The sequence below is a fragment of the Ambystoma mexicanum genome, chromosome 10, assembly GCF_040938575.1.
Source record: "Ambystoma mexicanum isolate Mex_15411 chromosome 10, UKY_AmexF1_1, whole genome shotgun sequence".
NCBI classification, from domain to species: Eukaryota; Metazoa; Chordata; class Amphibia; order Caudata; family Ambystomatidae; genus Ambystoma; species Ambystoma mexicanum.
The window spans coordinates 468,776,899-468,793,718 of record NC_090932.1 but is presented as its reverse complement, the minus strand read 5'-3'; positions in this window follow the sequence as shown (position 1 = coordinate 468,793,718).

Below are 16,820 nucleotides of genomic sequence, written 5' to 3'. Positions count from 1 at the left end.
ACTAACTACATCTCCAAAACCTATTCTAGTTGATGGAGAACTCGAGTTTGAAGTCAAAAGCATCCTGGATTCCAAGATCTCCAAATCTAAACTATTTTACCTGATTGACTGGAAAGGCTACGGTCCCCAAGAAAGATCCTGGGAACCTGCAGAATATGTCCACGCGCCTCGTCTAATCAAAAGATTTCATCGAACATTTCCTAACAAGCCCAAACCCCCGGAGAAGCCCGGTTTGGGAGGGGCCTTGAGGGGGGGTGCTGTCATGATCTCTGCTTCCAAAAGATCAGGACTTGCCCGACTCCCTTGGAAGCAGACCCATAACCCCGGTTCTGAGTGCCAGCCAGTCCCAATTGGGACCTTTTGGACCCTGTCCTGGCGCCAGTGGCACCAGGCTCATAAAGATGCCCAGTCCCAGCGCTGGAAGCGCCGGGCTCATAATGCTTGGGTGGACTTACCTGCAGCAGACCATGCTGCTTACTTACCTGCCAGTTGAACCCCGGATCCTCTTCTGTTTGGGACTACTTTTCCTGTTGGGTGGGGCAGGAGCCACTCCCTAGGTTCAGACACTGGAACTCTTCTGGAAAGCAGGAACTCTTTTCTTACCTAGGCGTGGCTGTGGAAGGAGACACCTAAGCACTACAGGAGGCTATTTAAACCACACCCTATGGATGAATCTTGCTTTGTGTTATTCTGCATTCTCTGCAGCAGAACGCTCATCGTGTCTTCTGCTTCTGATCCTGGGCCTAAGGAAACAAAGGCTTACCATCCTGGAATCCAGTCTTCAGCAGCACCTGTAAAGACAAAGAAAGAACAGGTTAGCACTACGGTCTTCAGTGGCAGCGCATCTCTTACCTGGTCCATCGGCTGTCACCAACGCCTCGCGCTGCATTCCGGCATCTGAAAGACAAAGGCTTACCTACTCTTCGCATGTTCCGGAGGTCTTCGCACTGCATTCCGGCATCTGAAAGACAAAAGCTTACCAGCTCTTCGCACGCTCCGGAGGCCTTCGGCGCTGCATCCCGAATCTGAAAGACAAAAGAAGGTGCGTTTAAAGACATTGGGCAACTTTATTACTCACGTGCCATTACTCCTTCCCACGCCGAATCCAGTGGGTATTCCAGCACCCTTCAGCTTCTCTAAAGCTCCGAACTTGTACCTGCAAGATAAAAGGGACAGTTAGTGCGCATCGTGAAGCAGGCTACAAGCGCTTACCTACGTGCTTCCAGGCGCTTCTATTCCTCACGCGGGTTCGATCCTCAACTCTCATCAGCCCGCCATCCGACATCGCCGGAACTCTGCAAAACAAGAGATATCATTACAAAAGACTTTTAAGACATTTGAAGCGCCCAGAACTTACCGTTCGTGCAGTTAACGACGGACAGCAGTCCTCTGAGGTCAAGAGGCCTGCACCCTTATCCAGTGAAGGAACTGGTTACGGCACCCTGCCCCGAGGCAGATGGAGAGCTCGGCGTTCACTTACCTAAGGTGAGGGCGTTAACCTTTGGGGTTCTACAGGAGAAGAGAAAGGGAAGAGGAGAGAGGCACCCAATAACCCCAGTTCATTAATCCCATATTTTCTATCTGCAGACATCTTACTCTTCGAGTCAGACATACAGTGCACAGAGGTCCAGCCCAAAGAGCCAACCGTGTGTTACACATCACCTTTGAAGATACGGCATTCACCCAGTCAAGACCGGCGCCTCTGCGGGAATCAGGTGAGCGTTACAGGCAAACATTAGAAAACAAAATGGCAATTTCTGTCACTTCATAATGGCCGCACTTTAGTCAAGCTTATGGCTATATATTTCTAATACTAAACACATGAGGTGGTTGGTCTTCGGCCAACAAAGTACATTGCCTCATGATTGAGGGTTGTCTACTTTTTCTGGACTGACAAGAAGACACCCCTATTGAATCACAATCTGATTTGATGAAATGAATTCAACCTGAAGGAAGGCAACACAATATTATTGTCAACAATTGTTTAGCATCGTGAGGACATACTTTGGAAAAAAGGCAAGATAACAAAAGTCTACCAGGCGAGACAACCTAAATGCCAATCTTTGTCTTCAAACAACCAATGTCTTGAGCTCTAAGGAAAGTGGTGTAGAAGTTCCCTTTCTTTGTAGTTTCAACTGGAGGTTGCCATGACACCTTAGACAGCGTGGCCTTAGGGGGACTACGACCCTGACAGGCCACACAGCAAGGATTCTGCCATGAGCTACATCAACACGTCAGTTCTATGTCCCTTGCAGAGATAACAGCGGCACAGTGTTCCACAAGAAGGCTGACACAAGAAGCTCTGGTCTTCCTTATGTTCTGAACATTCTTGACCTCGAATTGTGTTTTTCTATTTCCCGTTGGATTCTGTCTTGTGTTTTCAGTTTTTCCTTTGGAACATTGTGGATTTTCGTCTAGACACTGTGAAATGCCTTGGAATTGCCTGGCCAGGACTTTGGTACTTCCACTCTGGCTTGCTGGCTGGCTTATTTCTTTAGGGAACTGCACCCTCAGTGATGCATGTTAGAGCCCTTTCCGTCTATTTATCGTTTGCTTCTCCACTGAAACTGCCATTTCTGATCCTGTTCACTAAGATGCTAGCTTTCTTGATATTGCTGCTGTCTTGCCAGGTATTGTTAGGTTGACTTTGGGGAGATGGAGTTCCCCAGTGTTCTACATACTCACACCCTCTTCTTTTCTGTTTCAGAAACTTGATAACAACTCAGGCTATGTTTTCCAGCCTTTTCGTCTGACAGATTAGCCCCTGTGCTGTTTTCTTATACAGGGGGGCTTATAGGTCAGGATAAAAGACTTCTGTGTTTGGATCCCCTGTAAAGGGTTTATGAGATCTTCGGCCACAGTCCTCGACAAAAACTCACTCCCAATCTTCATAGGTTGATCATATTTTCTATATATGTGAAAATGGGGCTGCCTGATCTCATACATTTTTTCTTCTTTTTCTTCTTCTTTTTTAAAAATTTGTATTTATTAATTATTGGTGGTACATGACGTCGCTTCAACACAACACTCCAAAACACTCAACAGTTCAATCACAATTTTAAACACAGTTACATCTCGGTCTGTCTACACAGTCTGCTCATTTTCGGGTCTAGTCGGGCTATTCCCAGCCGAAACCAATTCACACAAGTATACTCTGAGCGGAGCCCAGATGTCTTTAGGTTTACGTGGTCTCGGTAACAACATTACGTACTGTTCTTCACATTCATTGACCTGAGCCAGTTCCTTAAGAAAGTGATTTGTCCGCGATGCATATACACTCTTCCACTGCTGCAGTATGCATTTTTTGGCCACTATACATGCTACATTAAATAATCGCCTGGTCACCTCCAAGGCCTTCCCAATGTCTCCGAATAAGTATTTCTGGGGCGTTAGGTCTGCCGGAATCTGTATGATGTCAGCAAGGATGGATGCTACCTCTCCCCAGAACCCGTATATGGGTGGGCAAATCCAATACACATGGAATGAATCAGCATGCTCGCTTCTACATTTCAAACAACCTGGCGGGCCTGCACGTGTGAATTTAGCTACCTTCTTAGGTGTGTAATGTAACATATTGAATATCTTAAATTGGATCTGGCGTAGGCCTGCATTTATGGTCACCCTTCTGGTTAAATCACAGTATTTTTCCCATGCCGCGTCTGAGATGGTGATTCCTAGATCAGTTTCCCATGAGACCTTTATCCCATTTATCGTGGGTATGCTTGCCTGTACAACTGCATACAGCCCCGAGACACTGACCCTCGCCTGTATGAATAGTGCGGCGAGGCATGGATGAACGGGGGGTTCATCTGGGAATAGGGGCCATCTTGCCTTGAAAGCCATATGCATTCGGTGATATTGAAGTATTTTCAGTTGGTCCCTCCCCATTCCCACTTTGAATTCCTTTTGTGATATAAATTTACCATTGGGATATATATCTTTTAGTTTGAATTCCTCCTCTGGATCCCAGTTCTTTTGGATATCGGGGTCGTATGATGGTGCTATTCTGGGGAAGTTCCAGAAGGGGGCTTCTGGGTAATAGGGAGTCTCCAACCCCAGCCTATGGAAGAGTTTAGCCCATGCATGTACTGTTATGCTAACTGGGTGGAATGGACAATAGTCTTTATGTTTCTTATTAAAGATTATTGAGCGTAAGTCGGTTGGGTGTACGGCATGTTTTTCAATATCAACATGGGGGGAGGTGTTCTGTCCATTATACCAGTATCTGATAAATTGGGCCTGTGCCACTAGATAGTATAATTCAAAATCTGGGGCTGCTATACCCCCTTTGTTATAAGGTACCACCATTTTTTCCCACTTCATTCTGGCTGCGTCCCCTCCCCACACAAACTCTACCGCCAGGGATCGGAGGGTCGCGAAAAACTGTGCCCACAGCGGGATATTAGTAAATAAATATAATAATTTTGGTAGTATTACCATCTTCAATATGGCTACACAACCGATGAGCGAAATGGGGAGTTTTGTCCATAACCGAAGCTTGGTGGATATGCCACCCAGGAGGTGTTCATGATTGTCAGCATAGAGGGACGTGCCATTCCCAGACACCATAATTCCCAGATATCTTATTTTGCTTGGGGACCATTGTAGACCGTATGTGTTGGCCGGGCATCTCGTGGCGGGAGTCAGGGGGAATATCTCAGATTTGGACCTGTTAGTTTTATAGCCAGAGTATTCGGCAAACTCTCGGATAGTCTTGATAGCCGGACCTAGATGTATATCTGGTTCACGGATATATAACAACGTGTCGTCCGCATATAAGGATATTGAGTGGGTCAGGCCAGCCATTGTGATACCTCTCTGTCCCTGATGTTCTCTGATAGCCGCCGCAACTGGTTCCATTGTGAGGGCAAATAGTATTGGGGAAAAAGGGCATCCTTGTCGTGTACCCCTGCCCAACCCAAACCAGTCGGACATCATGCGATTGGTCAATACACTGGCTCCAGGGTCAGAGTACAATAGACCAATGCATCTCAAAAAATATGTGCCTATTCCAAATTTCTCCAGAACCTTAAATAAGAACAACCATGACACTGAATCGAACGCTTTTTCAGCGTCGAGGGATACCGCCACTGCCTGGCCTGATCTCATACTTTTGATTTCCAATCATTTACATTCCATTTGTTTTCATAACCATCTGGACTTTAATGGAATATGGATTTCTGTAATTCTCTGACCCAGATATCTGTAGGGCCATATGGCATAAGTTAGTATGGTCATTTTTTAATGATGATATTATCAATATTCATAATGTCATTCATTATTTGAAAATGTAGGCAATTCATAATGAAACTAATTTCATAGAGGAGAGTGTCACAATTATAAGAACATTTTTCATTTTAATGCTAAATACAGTGTTTGTTGGCTTTATAAGCAAAATCTTTTTTAGATGCATTTCTGGAGCTAATTTTAAATGAGCTTCAATTCCACTAATTCTAAAACCTCATGTTCGGCTAATGAGTCATGCAAACACATCTCAGAGGATCCATTGTCTATTTTCTATTATGGGTGCCAGGTCGGCTTTTCTGCTTTAACTGACACCAAAAAGTAAAATTAGATTCAACCTTGGTGGAATTTAAAACATGTAATTATTAGGAAAATCCTTGTGATTGTGGACTCACATGGGTGCCTGGGTATCTCATTAGCTCAGAGGAATGGTCTAGATGGCACTTTGTCCTTTAAAACTTAATGAGTTCATGGGATGAACGACAAAACTAAACTTGTTTATTCCAAATGGTCAATACTAATCTCTTAGGATATTTAATCTTCATTTAATGTTATCATGTATGAAGAGTTAAAACTGTAGAAAATAAGTATGTAAAAAAATTCACTTGATTTTTAACCAGCATTGCCGGAGCCCATATTAGAAACCATTGATTTCTTACACCTTCAAACAGTAAAGTATTCACTGTTTTAAAATGTTACACATGCAAATTATTGTGTGGTCACAATAGGCTTCTACATACATTTTATAAAGTGTATAACTTTTAAATGTATATATTCTTGAAAGAACAAACCACACTGCCCTTTTTCGCATTTTCTTTTGTCTTTTTAAAGTTGGTTAAAACATGGTCTCTGGGACTTGAATACCCTTCACCTTACAAATCGGTAATGTTCCTGATGTGTCGTAGAATCTATCTCATGTGTAGGGTGCTCTTTCTAAGGGGATCATGTAACTACCTGCATCCCTTAAATGCACCATTGTCATGGTAGCTGATTAAAAACATAAATGAATAAATTGATGCATTATTCTGGAGCCTCTTCACTTTAAATAGAGAGAATGTTCGTGTTTTCTTAATGTTTTCCAAAATCCCTAGTATGACTCCGAGTATGGTTCTTTTTTTGTGCAATCTGTTTTAACAGTATTTATGACTCTTAATTTGTATGAACCCCAAGGTTGCCTCACAATACCCCACAGAGGATATCAACGCTTGTTAGTCATGTTTGTGGTAGCGTTTTGCTTGGTTTAAAAGGGCTCCACTCTGTGCAATCCATTTAATCTGGCTGAATCATTTTAGAACCCCCTCTTCCACATCATACAATTGAGGTTTTCTTTGCCTGGAAGACAGGAGGGCTCACAATACCATCCCTTGTGTGGGGGAGAGAGGCTGGACATCATTGGCCACTGGATGCCTGTATCCCAGGGCTGGGGGTTGTACTCATAATGAAACAGTTCCGACTGGCATGGGAAGGTTCCTGTCTGAGAAAGTGTGAACTCACTCCCTTACAATGAGAGATGCTACTGAGTGTAGGTGTATATTTGAAGGGGGGTGGTCCATCCTCTGGTCACCGCTGTGTTTGAATGACGCTTGTGTGATTGGGTGCTGTGTTTAGTCACTACCTCCTGAGAGGATGCAAGCTGTCCTCTTTACATACTAACCTTGTCTGCTGCTGGAACACTGTACCTTCACTCATGGAAGGACTGCTGCCTGAAGAAGAATCGAAGCACTCTACCAACATCCATTGATACTCAAATAAATCTGACACAGAAGCTCTGCCTCTCCAATGGAAAACTAGTTACTGGCTCGAGAGCTTCTTCACCATGATCTAGTGGAGAAAATTGTATCAGAGCTCCTGCTCAAAGACCTCACCTCTATAATGTACCTGACCTTGCCTAAATGTCCAGAAACAAAAGTGGGAGCCTCTTCGCATCAGGACCTCCACGACTTTCTATGCGAAACCATCCAAAATGTCTGTACCCCAAGACATAAGGCAAGCACCCTAACTCCATCACTCCCATCTGGGAAGTTAAGGAGCCTGTGCTTCCCTTTGTCTTGCAACTGTACTGCCAAACATGCCTACCAGTCATTTTTCAATGGTTAGATCCTCAGGTGTGACTTTTCAAGAGTATCTTAAACAACAGTCCTCCCCTGTGGTCTTCTCAATACAACCACAGTATCGGTAGCTGTACCCAATGGTGAGGGAGGAATACTGCATAACCGACTGCCGCTGACCACAGTTTGTCCACCTTTCAGATCCCCTGGATGAAATGCACGACTTGGGAACCATCAAATCTAGAATATTCTAGCTGCAGATGGTCTTGGTGTCCCGCCTACACTGATGTGCTATCAATGGAACCTTAGGTGGACTCAAAACAAAGTGCTAAGTGGTCGCCTGTGGAAACCACAGAACTGCCTGCTGCACAACAGCCTTTTGGACAAAGGCTATTGTTTTCCTGACTTTGCAGCACTGCTGGTAAGTCTTTTATTTACTTGTGTCTTCATCTTGGGGTCCTCTGTTCATCGCCAATGTTACTCCATGGCCTAAACTCCACTGGAAAGCCAAAAACGGCTCCTTTAGACTCTTTTGCAAAAATGCACCTTTTCTCTGAAAAAGACTTCCCAAATGCACACAACTGGTAAACCTTGGTCTCTTCCCAAACTTTCTAGCTTAGATAGGAAATGTGTTTTAATCTGCTGTGATTGCATTTTCCCTTCGAGGAAATACTCGTTATTGAAATATCAAGAGCTCTTTTTGAAACGGTTGATAATTAACTGGTACAGTGCTGCATTTATTTTACCAGATTTTCTTACCTTTTAGTGCAGCATTTTATCACTTACCTTTTCTTTTATATAGATAACATTTGTATTAAAAATATAGTGTGTGGACGTTTTCTCTCGGTTGGTATTTGTGAAAAGTAAGTACTGTACCTGCTAATCACCCCACTCCACCTCCTGAGAGTTAAGCCTTGGCAGTTCTGCCCAATAACCACTTGGAGACACTGGCGAAGTTAGGAATTACTGGTACTCCTAAATCAGGAAGACATACCTTAGGAGCATAACCTAATGGATCTAGTCTTTGCATTTTCATATGTATAGTGGGACTTATCGTTTTGGTTTTCCATTATATGTATTGACCTACAAGCTCCAACATAGGCAGTGAAAAGCCTTGACTTGCTCAAGGTGTCATATATGACCTGGGACCACTTCAGAGCTATGGTCTTGCCCAATCTTGTCTTTCCTTGTTATCTATCTACTGTTAACCGCTGCGACCAAGTCCTTTGAATGAGACAATATGTGTCAGAATGCAAGTTCCTCTGTTGACTTAAGAAGACTTGTTGCAGTAAAAGACTGCATTTGAGACATTTAGAAACGTGTTCTCTTGTGTAGAATCAAGCGCTACATCTCAGAAAACAACTTCAGATCTGCTGTCCATGCTTGGCCTTTCCCACCTGGATGGTGGCAATACCCTTTTGGTAGGCCTACCAGAGACTACCCTGGCACCCCAGAGATGTGTCCTGTTTGCAGCAGCATGACTTATCAAAGGGCTCTGCAAATTTGACCACATAACCCTGACCTTCATCGTACTGCACTGGATCCCGATGCAAGCACATATCATCTTCAAATCATGTTTCTCATTTATAAGGCTATCAACCTGAGGTCTCCAAACTACCTCACTGAGCAACTCACCATCTATTGAGGCTAGTTATCCACCAGAAGTAACAGCATGTGCACACTTAAACTCTGGTGGTACAGGAAGGAAAGAACCAAAACACAATCCTTCTCTCTCTACACCCCAAGACTCAGGAACCTCCTCCCAGTCGACATCAGCCTTGCCCATCACTTCTACAGTTTAGGCATGAGCTCATGTTGTTCCACTTCAAGGGATGGCTCCTCCTTAAAATCTAGGTCCACACCCTCCGCTCCCCACTCTACCCGAGACTCACTGATAGGATCCTCACAGTTTCCTCCCTGGGTTGCTTTTAGAGCCCTTGCTGGCAATTGTCCACCCACCCCTGTTGTTAGTTGCCCATTAACCTTTTCTCTACTTTCCTCACTGTGTTCTTCTTGGTAATGTTCTCTGTTGCTTCACAAAGCTAGGGACGTGCTCAATAAATATAATAATAATAATAATAATAATAATAATAATAATAATAATAATAATAATAATAATAATAATAGGAATAATAATACTAATGTTCAGACAAACAATCATGAACTTTCTGAAACAAATGGCACCCACACTGTGACAAAATGACTTTTACTCAAATAGATAAATAGCAATTGAAACTCCAAATCATACCCACTCTACTACTAAACCAGCAGGGATACCAATCAAAAAGGTCAAACATTTATAACATGAAAGGTACACTTAATTTGCCTCTTTAAGGTACCATGTGCTGAATGCATGCTATACTCTTCAAGAGGTTGTGTGGGATAGTACGGAAACAACCAAACAATAATAGTACTGTGATGCCAAAATAAAAGAATGTTCCACCAAGTATCAGAGTCTAAACATGAGCTAAAACATGTATACAACTAATAAAAACAATGATACCCAACTCCTGTAAGGAAAGACACAACCACTCTCGATCAGAAGATAGGGGCAGCTATGCAACAATTTCAGCAGCAATCTTCAAGTTCTACAAACATGTCTTTTGAAAGGTAGGGGTGTTGTCTTAATTGTCAGCAGGGCTCTTTATGGTAGACCAAGTGGGGGAGCAGAACCACTACAAATACCTGTAGGTTTGTCATGCAGCTAAACGGCATCCATTAGAGTGGCTGCAAGCTTTCTGCAGTGGCGATTCAAAGTCAGGTTGACAAGTGGATCGACAGGGTCCAACACGTGGTGTGGTTAAACAATCCTCAACCCCACTTGCCACGAAGAAACTTCAGGGAGGCTGACCATGTCTGAGTCAGCATTGTTCACAAGTAGTTTGAGTTGGAAACCTCATCCCAAAGTTGTTCATTTGTCAATGGGTTGCTGTGAGCCACAGACTTAGATCCTAAGGCCTAAGGTATTTCCTTCTTTCGCCTTTCCCAGTCAGAAAAGGTGCCAATGAGCACTTGCTGGGCTGCCTCATCCAGTAGGGAGAATCCTGGGAACCAGTGTCTCACAGGTAGGCCTTGTTCCAGCAGGTTCTCCATCTAAATGTCCCCATGGGATTGGTGAGGGCAAGGGCTTGCTCCTTTCTCCAAAGTTGTTGGAAGAGGAGTCTGGGGTAGACTGTGTCCCCAATAAAGTTGCAAGTAAAATCCTTCTTCTGTAATCAAATGGTGATTCAATTAAAGAAGTGGTCTCAGCCCCTTATACATTGATATTGATATTTTATTTATATTGTGCTCGTACACAAGTGTTTCAGAGCGCGAGATATTCATATATATTCATATATATTCAATCTGTCCCAGTGGATTGGTCCATTTCAAGCTTTCTGCAAAGGTTAAATCCTGGCTGTGTGACAAGTGAATTTGCCTGTTGATATCAGTCCCAGAGTTCGTTGTCTGCATGAAGCTGGGTTGGGGGTGGGGAGGGGCAAGAAGTGTGTGTGGCTTAACTATATATTGTAACATTTCTTTGAATTGTCATGGCTGTTGTGGCACTCTGACTGCTCCATCTTTCTTTCTTACCTACATCAAAGGAGACTCCAGTAAATACCCCCTGATATGGCTTTCCCCTTGCTGGGACAGCGTGTCCTTTGAAGGCTCTGACCCCTTCACGTCCTTAGGAGGCATATTCTGTTCTCGGTCAAGGTGCCGATCTTCCCCAGGCTGGAACAAATGAAGGCTCAGGGGCTGGGTTTGATGTCTTTTTATTGAAGTACCTAGTTTAGGGCAGGCATAGCCACAAACCCTAACCATAGAATGAGTCACTGGGAAGCAGGCAGACAATACAATGGCATCAATAGTTTAAGGCCAGAACAACAGTAGCTTTCCATAAGGCATTATATTTATATTTTACGGATTTCGGGGGACTTAATCTTAAGTGTAACGAGAGATACACCAAGCCGTCTAGGAACTGGGGTATAGTATTTAAATTATTTTAAAAGAGCACTTCTTACATGAAGAGCATTACGCTCCATTTCTACGTCTCTCTCCTTAAGAAGAGCGCATCCCAGAGTATGGGATAATTCGCCCAGTTCCCTTAAATCCCCCAGCTTCCAGGCCTTCATTAAACAAATTCCATCATTGTACCAGCTCTTTGTTCCATTACCAGAATTGAGCCTGGAATCAACTGGGCAGACCACACGTTCAAATTTGATGGGGGGTTCAATTGCACATTCAAAAAGAATTCTAAAAACCTCCTCTGACTTTGGAGAGCTAAACCTAGTATACCGAAATCATACATTCAAAAGGGATTCCCATTTTCATTTCAAGAAAGGTCAGTGTGAAATTTAGAATCATTTTTGGTCCAATTTTAGGACATCCTTGGGAGGGCACCTCGCTGAAATCATTACTATAGTTCCTAAAATGTCTAAAAATCTTGGTGATTCTGCCTAGCACAATGAAATCCATCACGCAGACACATACAATTGATGGTATGGGGAAAGGGCGCAAGAGCCACCCCGATCCTCTCCAACCAATAATCTGCCACTGCCCCCCAAAAGTCTGTCAGCACAAGAAGATGTATAATTGACAGATGTTCTGCTTTGCAAATGTTGAATAACATTAGATGCATAGTGGTTCAGTGGCATCTCTCCTCTGTATCTTCTGTGCAATAATTACTCTGTTCTGGAAGAATGGCCTATGAACTATAATTGGCATGATTTGTACTAAGAACATGCAGGGTGCTGATATTGTTTTGCAGGGTAGTTTCCATCCCGTAAAGCTTAACAGGAGCAGTAAGACATAGGTTGCAATGCAGCTATTGTCACTGGGAAAAGTTCCATTACTGCAGTGCGGGGGCAGAATCTAGCCCTTGGGCTGAAGTGTGGAATTGAAGTCTGTGCCCTTCTTCCAGGCTTCTGCATACACTACTTTCACGAAACTAGGTTACACTTTCAGTGTGGGGCACCATCCAGGTGTACATTTGTAGTTCAGTCAGTGGGATAGCACCCCTCAACAATTCTTAAAGTCAGGGATGTCCTCCATTGTGGAAGGTTTGGCGGCTCCTCCTTGATTTACTCTTGGGTGACCCGAGAATCTGCAGTCATCTTATATCTATGTCCCATGGGAGCATCCTTGGTGCTGGCAGCTGACGAGGGCCCCCCTCCCATTAAACACCCAGACATAATAAACAGTCACATGGAAAACATACCAGGCATTGGACCTTACCCATATGGATACAAGCCAGTGCGCATAACCTACCATCTGCAGGCCAACACATGCAGATGCCAGTTTCTCCTGGTTCTAGACCTATCCTATCACTTCCCCCTCACTAACCAAACCTGTCCTCTTTCTGAAACAAAGCATCACTGGTTGCGAGATGTGATTTTTCTCTGTTTAGCTGGTATAACCAAATGGCATCATCACTCAAGCAGATTAACTAGGTGGAGTTCATATCTGACGTCATAATGCTGCCGAGACAGCAGAGTGCAGAATGTCATCTGCCACTAACGCAGTTCATTAAAGGTGTGCCTTCATTTTCAGACTCCATTTTACTGAACTGTCTGGGATTTTTCACAGCCACTGCTTCATAAGGAGTTATTTTAGGGTACTGTTTTTACTTAGTGCACTGCTGTAGTTTAGCACGGGAGAGTTGTACACTAACTGCATGCTACACGGCCTTATAAACGCACGCAATGACAGCTTTAACATGCATTTCATTACATTTCATTACAGTTCTTGTTTGCAACAAATAACAAAATATGTTTTCATCTTTTCTGCCAACTTTAACAGATTCTACATATGAACAATTGGAAAATATGTTACATCAGCCTACGTATGAGACCAAGAACCCGATTCATGGAGCTTTTAGAGCGGTCACTTTGCCCTGCAAAAATACACTTTGCACCGCTCTGGGAATCGGGTGTTTGCTGGCAGTGCAAAGTCATTTACAAAAAGTTCCATGAGTCGGGCCTCTGAAGCAGATGATAGTTTGAGCACATACTATAACGAAAATACACACTCCCATCTGTAAAACGTTTGAAATTACTCTGAGTTCCCAGCCTTACAAACACAGAAATGCTCCACGCTTTGGTTACGGAACTTCTTCGTTATTTGCAATATTTTTATATCATATGGCAGGGGGTAAATTTTTTCATAAATCACAAATAAATAAATAATACAAAATAAAAAAAAGTAATCCATTTCTGATTTGATCAACCTTAGAATTAGGATGGGCTGAGTCCGCCCTGCTGGGATTTGAAATTAGGAAATGCAAACGGGGCTTACATCGAATCTAAACGATGAATTGTGAGCTACACATCAACGGGGTAATTTAATAGAAATCGGCGCACAAGTGGCGCAAGCGGCTGGCGCGCAGTGTGCACGTGCGACAGTCTGTGGCAGCCGCGTGCGCCAAAACCCATTTCAGCGCACAGCGTATTCATGGATTTCAACATCCATAACCAGCCGTGGTGCAGAGTGGCGCAGCGACCCTGCAGCAGCGCCAGTAAGGCCCACAATCCCACCCCGTGCGCCAAAAACATCGCACAATTCTCCTACATGGCGCAAAGGCCAGGAACCAGCATACATCCCCTCAAGCATGAAAACGCATGTAAAAGTCCACGCGCACCCCTCAGAATACACGTACCCCGCTCGTGCTATCAAAAATGCATGTAAAAGTCCACGCTCACCCCTCGGAATACATGTACCCATCTCGCGCGATCGAAAATGCATGGAAAACTCCCCGCGCACACCTTGGAATGCACGTACCCTGCTCGCGCTATTGAAAACGCGTGTAAATGTCCACGCGCACCCCTCGGAATACACGTACCCCGCTCACGCTATTGAAAACGCATGTAAAAGTACATGCGCACCCCTTAAAATACACGTACCCCTCTCGCCCTATCGAAAACGTGTGGAAAACTCCCCACGCACCCCTTGGAATACACATACCTTGCTCGCGTCAGCCAAAACGCATGGAATAGTCCATGCGCACCCTCGGAATTCACGTACCTCATCCCACGAAGAGCACGTACAGAGCCATGGAAATCCACGTGGGACCTTCAACCCGTGGCGAGGGAAACGCCCATGCATGCTACGTCACACACACGTTTATGCGCTAATGGTCTTTACACGCTGACGTGCAGTTTTTTCATGTGCCAAATCACTCCATAGCAAACTGGCCATGCGACAACACACGGAAGACCACGCTCCTGCCTAGAAGGCTGAATTACTGCCCCCCAAAGCCCCGAGCAGCCTCCCACAATCTATCTGCTGCTGCCTGCCTGCCTGCTGGCCACCGTGCCATGCCATTTGGTGCCTGCACATCTGCCATCTGCAGGGGTCCAGTTGCAGTGACCACAACTGCTGGAACAGAAGACTCCCGACTGAAGTACCATCACTCCACAGCCTAGCCCCAGGACCCAGTTGCCCACCCACATCTGCCTCGGGGGTTGCCATGTCCGACACAACACCTTCTGGCACCAGTGGCAACCCCCAGCGAGAGAGCTTCAGTGAAAATGAAGAAAATGAAGGAAGGACGGAAGAGGATCTGGAAGGACATAGTGGGTGCAATCCACAAGGAGGGGGTGGCACCCCGCAACATCAAAAATGTCCAGAAGCGCTGGGAGGACTACAAGTCCAGGACCCTCAAGAAGGCCCGGTGCCTCTTGGAAGCAGAGGATGCAGTGGGGCGCCGGGGCCAGCTTACCAACCAGCAGATGAGGGTCCTGGAGCGCATTCACCCAGTGCTTCACCACCAGATCCTCAGGATGCAGGCCCGTCTGGAGTTGAGCGGTAAGTGGCCATGCACTTATATTCAAAAAAGGGCATGTTGCAGTGTGCTGGTAGTTAGCTAATTGGCTACATGTGTGAAATGGGTCATGTTTGGATGTGCAGGAACATAATCGTGCCACATGTGAGTCCAGTCAGGCGTGACCCACATGGATGGTGCATGTTTAACAATGCATCATGCGGAGCAGCATGCGGAACACACGCATGTATGCATGCCTGTGTCTGTAATTTGACATGTTTGGGGTGTGAGAGATGTGTGCTGTTGTCATGGGCATGTATGATGTACATGTCCGTGTGTTTGAGTAGTGTGGGCGCCATGGATGCATGACACATGTTGGTGACGATGTGTTGATTCACTGATACAGCCTAGTCATCCCTGTATCCACTGTGTCCGGGGGTATACCGGGCCAAATGCATGACCCTCCAGTGACGCGTGTGCATGTGACCAGCATGTCACATGGTGCATGTGAGAACCAGCCCATGTTACGCTCACCTGGCTCCCACAGGGGCATCGATCCGAACTGGACAGGTGCGGTCTCCACCAATGTGACGTGTAGTGCCGAGATGACAGACTGGACTGGCCCTCCCAGCTTGGTTTGCTTGGCCCGTAGGAGTATACTTCTGTAAATGGAGAAAGGGAATTAACCACCCCTGGAGTTGAGAGTTAACCCCCACCTACCCCTGCTGTTCTCCCCACTGATCGCCTCTAATGTCCCTTCTTAAAGTCTCACCTGATGGTTTGGAAGGATGAGTTCTCCATCCTGCATCGAGTGAATGGGCGCGCAGATAACCAGTTGCTTCACTGGTTAGAAGGAATTGGTGAGTTTCAGAACATTGTAGTTGGTAAGAGTTCAAATGTCTGACTTTCACTCTCGTCCGATTCCTTGCAGTTTGGAGCGAAGAGTTCCTCGTGGCAGCTGACAAAGTTCAGGTAAGGATTTGTCTTATCCAACACAGTTCAATAAAATAAGACCAGAATGTAACCTGTTGCTTTCTCCCTTATTGAGGTGCGGAGAGAAAATATGAAGTTCGGGGAATAATGCCTCCGGCGGTAAAATTAGGTAAGTCTATTGTGGGGAGAAGAATTCCCCTTATTTGTCCCTTTGTCTCACCTTGTTGTCCTTTTGTTCCCCTTAGGGGCCGGGGTACGGCGAGGATGCAATGGAGACTGCGCTGACCCGTGAAGAGGAATAGTACCCCCGGCGGTAAATCAGGTAAGTCTATGGGGGTAGTTACTATTGCCTCTGTTTATTCCCTTGGCTCATCTTTGCTGTTTTTGTGTTCCCCTTAGGTGCCGGAGTGCGGTGGGAACGTGTAGAAGGATGCGGAGGATCGTGAGGATGCTGCGAAGGCAGGTGAGTTCAGCGCGGCGCTGCAGCAGTCGAGGCAGCGCGCATAAAATACTTCTTTCTTCCAGCTCGAAGGAGCGGTGGATCCGGAATTCAGGTAAGGATCGAAGATATTGCTCTTGTTCTAACCTTTTCTCCTTCTGTTCCTCCCTTTTTCTAGGAGCTGAAGACTCGAGGCGGGCGTGGCAGAAGACTGGATGCAGGCTTGCAGACATGGTGAGCGTTACGCTGCTGGATGCAGAATAACGTGAAGCGTGTGCTGCTCTTCGGGCGTTGTTTAAATAGCCTCCAAAGTAGTCCAAGGTAAGTATTCCTCCCCAGCCCCACCCGAGTAAAAAATAGTCCCTAGGTAAAATGGTAACTTCCAAGCCTCATTTGGCTTAGAGCTCTTGCAGCA